Raw genomic sequence first — 8,291 nt, 5'->3', positions numbered from 1 at the left:
GTGTGTGTGTGTGTGTGTGTGTGTGTGTGTGCATGCACAAAATCCCAAAAGGAGGGAGAAATGGAGAAGGGATTGTGTTGTGATCATTTCCCAGGGGGGTGCTTTCTCACTTTCCCTCTCTCTGTCTCTGGTGAGCATACATGCCCTGTGGCAAAATTTTCTAAAAAATAAATTTAAAAATTTATAAAGATGCTAGAGGTATTTTAAGGACCAAGAGTGTTTGTGTATCAAAGTTTTTACCATCGTAGGGCATATAATGTAAGTCAACACAGGCCTTAAGGGCCCAGGGAGAGTTGGAGATCAGTTGATGTTCATTGTCTATGGCTTAGTTTCTGAGGTTTCTGTATTCTTCCTTAACTCCAGATGCTCCCCAAACTAGCTCCACTTCTGACATCGCATCTCTCTTCATATGTAATGACAAGAAATCTTTATCAGGTCAATTCATATTCAAGACCTTTACATAATTGGGCCAGGTAGATTTCTTAGCAACGTTTTTTTCTAACTATTGTCCTGTAACCTGAGGCATCTGCTGCAGCCTGGTCAATAAAGTTACTGCAAAAGCATCACAAAAGGAGACCAACACCTGTAAGCAATCAGAACAACCAGAATCTGAGCAGCAAATCCTGGAGCTCTAGATGCTCTTGGCCAGGGCAGTATGAAGCGCATCCATAGGTCAGGAGGGGAAGAGGCCCACACAGTTCCTTTTGGCAGTTTAAGTAAAAATCCACCATTGATGAAATGACAGCAATGTTGAAGGATCAAAACCTAGAGCCCCAAATGCAGATTGACGGAGGTTTTTTTCCCTTCAGCCTGAGTTGGAAAGCCTGGCTATGAAAGCAGGTTGCTGACCCATCCTCTGCACATGTGAAGGAAATGATTTCATAGCTTTGGGATTTCACCATTGCAGAGGGGGCAGAGGGCCAATTCCACTAAAACAAAGGGACAGTAATCACTCTTGCCAGAAAAACAGTTTAAATAAGAGGTGTCTTTACAGCCTCAGAGACTTTCAGGATGTTTCTCTATTCATTTCAGTGTCTTTTGACAATGGGTACTATCCAGATGGGCCACTTCAATTTTATCGGAGAGAATTCTGGAGCCAAAGAAGCGAAATTTGCTATAATCCAGCCAAACTTATTTTACTGTGCAAGTAGAATTGAATGCAGGAATAAAGTACACAAACATCTCAGCCTTATTCAGTGTAAACTTCAGCCTTGAGTAGCATAACTTTTTAATTGATAAATGCTCTCCTTAGATATGCTCTGGAAATCGTATGTTGATCACTCTCACACCCCAGTTTAATCCTGTACTTCATGTTTCCATGTCCGGATAGAGTATTTGCTGATTTTGAGTTAAGAGTCTGGTTCCAAGCCTTGCCTGACAGTTTAAGTTCCGACTTAGAGACTGTCTCTCTGGTTCATCATTACATTCCCAGTTTTGAGCATTTAAATATGCGATGAGTAAATCCTGGTGATTAGGTTTGTCATGAGCCCAAAAAACTAGTCCTGTTTCTCAAGCGTGTTTTAAAACCCAGTCTTTCACACCATGAAATCATGTATGGAATTTATTCAGTCAACAAGTATTTAATGAGCAACTATTCTGTGCCAGACCTAGACTACTAGGCCCAGAGAATGAAGCAGTAATCAAGATGGATAAGGCCTCTGTTGCCCAGGAGCTCATGTTCTAGTGGCCAGGACCTGGGGTGAATGGATGAGGGGAGCAAAGTAGGCAATAAACCTAAAACAAATAAGGAAAAATGCTAGGGGTTGAGAAGTAGTAGGGAGAGAATTAAGATGAGGTGATTACCTTAGTCTGTTTTCTGCTGCTATAACTGAATATTACAGAATGGGTAATTTATAAAGAATAAAGGTTTATTCAGGACCAGCAGAAGGTGTAATGGTTCCATCACTGGACTCCCTCGTAGTCCACCACAGTTTGACCCCAGTTGTCCTGGACCCGGCAACTTAAAACACTCTGGGCATGTGTGTGTGCATGCCCAAGATCCCAAGAGAAGAACAGAGGAGAAGGGATTGCAGCATGACCATTCCCCCTGTGGAGTGATTTCTTGCTTCTTGTCTTTCTTTCTCTGTCTCTCCAGCGAGCACATGCACCCTATAGCAAAAATCTCTCTTAAAAAAAAAAAGGAGAAAGGTTTATTTAACTCACAGTTCTGGAAGTCCAAGGTTGAGAGGATGCACCTGGTTAGGGCCTTATTGCTAGTGGGGACTCTGCAGAGTCCTGAGGTGATGCAGGGCATCACATGGTGACAGGGCAACAGCAATGGGTGTAAGAAAGCAACAGAGGGCCACTTTTATAATAACCCTCACTACAGTAACCCATCAGTCCATTAATTCATGAATGGATTAATACACTCAAAAGGGCAGAGCTCTCACAACCTAATCATTGTCTTATTTGGCTCCAGTCAGTGACACCCATGCCAAAATCTGGTGAAAGAATCTCCTGACGGACCAACAGGTGGCATAGTGCTTAAGGCACTGGACTTCATGTAGTCAACCACAGTTTGACCCCACAGCTTGAAACTCATGCTGAGCGTGTGTGCATGCATGTCCAAAATCCCAAGGAAAAGGGATGTGGTATAACCACTGCACTTTGGGGAGTGATTTCTCATTTTCTCTCTCTCTGTGTCTCTGTGGTGAGTGCACGTGCCCTGTAGCAAAAATATCTTTAAAAAAAAAAGAAACATTTTGAGAAGGAATAAAAGCAGGAAAAGGCCCTAAGAGGGAGATAATATTTTTATGTGTTCAGGAATACAAAAAAGACCCATGTGGAAGATCAAGAGAGTGGTGGAGATGAAGTAGGAGAGATAGGCAGAGCCAGTTCTTGTGGGACATTCTTGGATAGGTTAAAGAGTTTGGATTTTATTACTAATGTATTGGGAAATTCTTGGAGGGTGCTAACCAAGGGAGCAACATTATCTAACTTATAATTGTGAAATGTCATTGACTTCTCCATTAAGAATGAATTTATAGGAGTCATCAAGAGTGAGTGTAAGTTGAGGAGAGGCTATTTTAATTACCCAGATGACTTGGATGAGAATGGTTGTGGGGGAGGGGTGGTGCCTAGAGTGAAGTGGATTGATTGAAATGTTTTGAAAGTGGAGTCAGTAGAACTTGCTAATGGCTTGGATGTGAAGAATAGAAATGAGGATGGCTCCATGGCTTTTTTATTTAGGAAATGGTTGGATGGGTCTGTTCCATGGCCTAGTGGTTAAGGCAACTGGGTCCCATAGAGCCAACCACACAGTTTGAGCACCAGACCAGTAGCCTGAGAAACATGCTGGACACAAGAGTGTGCATGCTCAAAATCCCAAAAGGAAGGAGAGATGGAGGAGAAGGAATTGTAGCTTGACTGTGCTCCATGGTGTGTGCTTTATCCTCTCTCCCTCTCTCTCATTCTCTCTCACACAGTACACATGAGCTCTAGCAAAAACAAAACAAAACAAAACAAAACAAAACAAAAAAACAAAAAAACGGAGAGAGGGAAGGGAAGGTAATGGATGGTGGTACCATTTACTTAGATATTGGAAGGTTGGGAAAGAAATGGGTCTGAGGAGTAGGGGCACGAAATCCAAAGCTTCATTTTGACCATGTTAAGTCTGAGAGACTACTTAGATATGTGAATAGAAACACCAGTTATATGGTTGGTTATATGGGTCTAAGGTTCATGAAAAAGATCCAGGCTAGAAATGTAATTTTGCAAATTATCCTCAAATAAATGGTGGTTGAGGGAAATGAGACTGGATGAGGCCGCTAAGGGAGAGTCATGTGGTTCAGTATGGGAAGAGGGTCCAGAACACTTTTGTGCCCCTATGAGCACATGTGCACATATGTATATTTCCCCCCGAGAGAAGGTTTATGTATTTCGTCATGGTCTCTAAGGAATTCACAGCCCATGGAAGACTAGGAATTTGCTAATGAAATGGTCCATCATGAGACTGTGGTTTGTTTTTTTTGTTTTTTTTTTTTTTGGAGAGATTTTCACTATAGGGCGCGTGCGCTCGCCAGACAGACAGAGAGAGACATAGAGACAGAAAGCGAGAAATCACCCCCCAGGGGCGCCACACTCCCTTCTCCTCCATTCTCCTCTCGGGATCTTGGGCACGCACGCACACGCGCCCAGCATGAGTTTTAAGCCACCGGGTCCGGGACGCGAACCGCAGTCGACTACGGGGGAGTCCAGCGACATAGCCATTATGCTAACGCTGGTTCCCGAGACTGTGGTTTTAATAATGCATATACCCTGAGGTATAAGTTAGAGATGTTTCATGAAACTGCTTTTGATCTCTGTCTATCCTGAAGCTTCAGACAAACTCATATCCAGAATGCTCTTTGTTTTCAAGTAGATTTTGTCTATACTATGTCCTTTCTTTTTTTTTTAAAGAAGTTTTTGCTGTAGTGCATGTGTTCTGGCTAGAGAGAGACAGAGATATTAAGAGGGAAAGTGAGAAATCACCCCCCCCGGGGGGGATGGCCATGCTGCAGTCCCTTCTCCATTCTCCTCCTTGTATCTTGGGCATGCACACACATGCACCTGATGTGCTTTTCAAGCCACCAGGCCCAGGACTCGAACTGCGGTCACCCATGTGAGAGCCCAGTGATGTAACTATTATGCCATCTGCTGGTTCCACTATGCCCATTCTTTTATCCTTAGTCTATTACCTATCATAGTCCAGTTACTTCTTCCGTCTCAATATTCCTTTTCTCTTCTTCCTTTCTTCTCATCCCTGATCAGTTACCTTTATGTACTACCAGTCTACAGAAGTGATTCCTTAGCTCTAAATCAGGTGTGGTGAATTAGGATCTCTGGTGTGAAGGCCAAGAATGTGCACTTTTAATAGCTCCTTGGATGGATGATTCTGTTCACCCCCCTTCCCCTAGCCTTCTCTCTGTCCTTAAAGTTAACTGTTTACTTCTCTAGTGTCTAAGATGTTTTTATGCCAATTCAGTGATTTTTTTCCTTTTCTTGTTTTCTTTTTTTTTATTTATTTTTTATTTATTTATTTTTTTTTATCCCATAGCCAGTAGAGTCTCTGTGAAAGTTACCTTCCTTACTCATTTAGAATTCTCGCATTTGGAAATTTTCTCTAAAGTCTCAGGAATTCTCAGGAAAAATATGAGAAACCACTAGGAATTGCTGAACGTTCAAATCCCTGGGGTGGTATTGAAGAAAATGCTGATTCGAGAAATAGAGCTTATTTTCAACTAGGCAATTTAGTATTATTGAAGATTTATTGGACTAAGCAGTGACTTAAAAATAATTTATGTGGAATGATTTATGCTATTTCTAAACTATAAAGTGAAGTGTTTGGTTCACCATCAGGGTTTCATTTGAAATAATGAATTACATTGTCTCCAGTGGAAGAAGAAGAAATAAAAATTCATAATTTAATCCAACTTGGCAAATTCTTCTTTTTTCCTAACTTTCAATCTAAAGAATTTGAGGACCCAACGCCATCCCCGCTAAGCAGAAACCCCAAAGTAGCATTTTTCTCCTTCTAACTGAAGGTAGGACACACTTATTTTCAGTAGGCTAGTATTCAGAGCTATGCAAGAATCATTTTTATTTGGCAGGACCCTGAAGATAACATTCCATAAGACTATATCATTTGTGCGTTTTGTATTATTACTATTTAGTTGTTTTGCTTTATCTTCCCTTCATAACAGTAATCATGCAAAATAAAGGTGTTTACATAAATAGCTCTTGTTTCTGGGACCAGTAATGGTTATGTCGCTGGACTCCCACATAGTCAACCGCGGTTCAAGTCCCAGACCCAGTGGCTTAAACTCACACCAGGCGCATGTGCGTGCACGCCCAAGATCCTGAGAGGAAAATGGGGGAGAAGGGATTGCGGCGTGGCCACCCCACCTGGGGAGTGATTTCTCGCTTTTTGTCTCTCAGTCTCTCTCTGTCTGGCGAGTCCACGCACCCTATAGCAAAAACCTCTCAAAAAAAAAAAAAGAAAAGAAAAAGGAAAAGAAAAGAAATAGCTCTTATTTCTAATAAAGAGTTTGGATTTTATTACTAATGTATTGGGAAATTCTTGGAGGGTGCTAACCAAGGGAGCAACATTATCTAACTTATAATTGTGAAATGTCATTGACTTCTCCATTAAGAATGAATTTATAGGAGTCATCAAGAGTGAGTGTAAGTTGAGGAGAGGCTATTTTAATTACCCAGATGACTTGGATGAGAATGGTTGTGGGGGAGGGGTGGTGCCTAGAGTGAAGTGGATTGATTGAAATGTTTTGAAAGTGGAGTCAGTAGAACTTGCTAATGGCTTGGATGTGAAGAATAGAAATGAGGATGGCTCCATGGCTTTTTTATTTAGGAAATGGTTGGATGGGTCTGTTCCATGGCCTAGTGGTTAAGGCAACTGGGTCCCATAGAGCCAACCACACAGTTTGAGCACCAGACCAGTAGCCTGAGAAACATGCTGGACACAAGAGTGTGCATGCTCAAAATCCCAAAAGGAAGGAGAGATGGAGGAGAAGGAATTGTAGCTTGACTGTGCTCCATGGTGTGTGCTTTATCCTCTCTCCCTCTCTCTCATTCTCTCTCACACAGTACACATGAGCTCTAGCAAAAACAAAACAAAACAAAACAAAACAAAACAAAAAAACAAAAAAACGGAGAGAGGGAAGGGAAGGTAATGGATGGTGGTACCATTTACTTAGATATTGGAAGGTTGGGAAAGAAATGGGTCTGAGGAGTAGGGGCACGAAATCCAAAGCTTCATTTTGACCATGTTAAGTCTGAGAGACTACTTAGATATGTGAATAGAAACACCAGTTATATGGTTGGTTATATGGGTCTAAGGTTCATGAAAAAGATCCAGGCTAGAAATGTAATTTTGCAAATTATACTCAAATAAATGGTGGTTGAGGGAAATGAGACTGGATGAGGCCGCTAAGGGAGAGTCATGTGGTTCAGTATGGGAAGAGGGTCCAGAACACTTTTGTGCCCCTATGAGCACATGTGCACATATGTATATTTCCCCCCGAGAGAAGGTTTATGTATTTCGTCATGGTCTCTAAGGAATTCACAGCCCATGGAAGACTAGGAATTTGCTAATGAAATGGTCCATCATGAGACTGTGGTTTGTTTTTTTTGTTTTTTTTTTTTTTGGAGAGATTTTCACTATAGGGCGCGTGCGCTCGCCAGACAGACAGAGAGAGACATAGAGACAGAAAGCGAGAAATCACCCCCCAGGGGGGATGGTCACGCCACAATCCCTTCTCCTCCATTCTCCTCTCGGGATCTTGGGCACGCACGCACACGCGCCCAGCATGAGTTTTAAGCCACCGGGTCCGGGACGCGAACCGCAGTCGACTACGTGGGAGTCCAGCGACATAGCCATTATGCTAACGCTGGTTCCCGAGACTGTGGTTTTAATAATGCATATACCCTGAGGTATAAGTTAGAGATGTTTCATGAAACTGCTTTTGATCTCTGTCTATCCTGAAGCTTCAGACAAACTCATATCCAGAATGCTCTTTGTTTTCAAGTAGATTTTGTCTATACTATGTCCTTTCTTTTTTTTTTAAAGAAGTTTTTGCTGTAGTGCATGTGTTCTGGCTAGAGAGAGACAGAGATATTAAGAGGGAAAGTGAGAAATCACCCCCCCCGGGGGGGATGGCCATGCTGCAGTCCCTTCTCCATTCTCCTCCTTGTATCTTGGGCATGCACACACATGCACCTGATGTGCTTTTCAAGCCACCAGGCCCAGGACTCGAACTGCGGTCACCCATGTGAGAGCCCAGTGATGTAACTATTATGCCATCTGCTGGTTCCACTATGCCCATTCTTTTATCCTTAGTCTATTACCTATCATAGTCCAGTTACTTCTTCCGTCTCAATATTCCTTTTCTCTTCTTCCTTTCTTCTCATCCCTGATCAGTTACCTTTATGTACTACCAGTCTACAGAAGTGATTCCTTAGCTCTAAATCAGGTGTGGTGAATTAGGATCTCTGGTGTGAAGGCCAAGAATGTGCACTTTTAATAGCTCCTTGGATGGATGATTCTGTTCACCCCCCTTCCCCTAGCCTTCTCTCTGTCCTTAAAGTTAACTGTTTACTTCTCTAGTGTCTAAGATGTTTTTATGCCAATTCAGTGATTTTTTTCCTTTTCTTGTTTTCTTTTTTTTTCTTTTCTTTTCTTTTTTTTTTTTTTTTTACTACAAGTGCACTTTTGTGGCACAATGGCACAATCACTTCTCCATTCTCCTTTTGGAATTTTGGGCATGCATGCACATACATGTGCCCATCATGAGTTT

Source organism: Tupaia chinensis, unplaced genomic scaffold, assembly GCF_000334495.1.
Source record: "Tupaia chinensis unplaced genomic scaffold, TupChi_1.0 Scaffold149248_1, whole genome shotgun sequence".
Lineage (NCBI taxonomy): Eukaryota > Metazoa > Chordata > Mammalia > Scandentia > Tupaiidae > Tupaia > Tupaia belangeri.
This window is presented reverse-complemented; position numbering follows the sequence as displayed.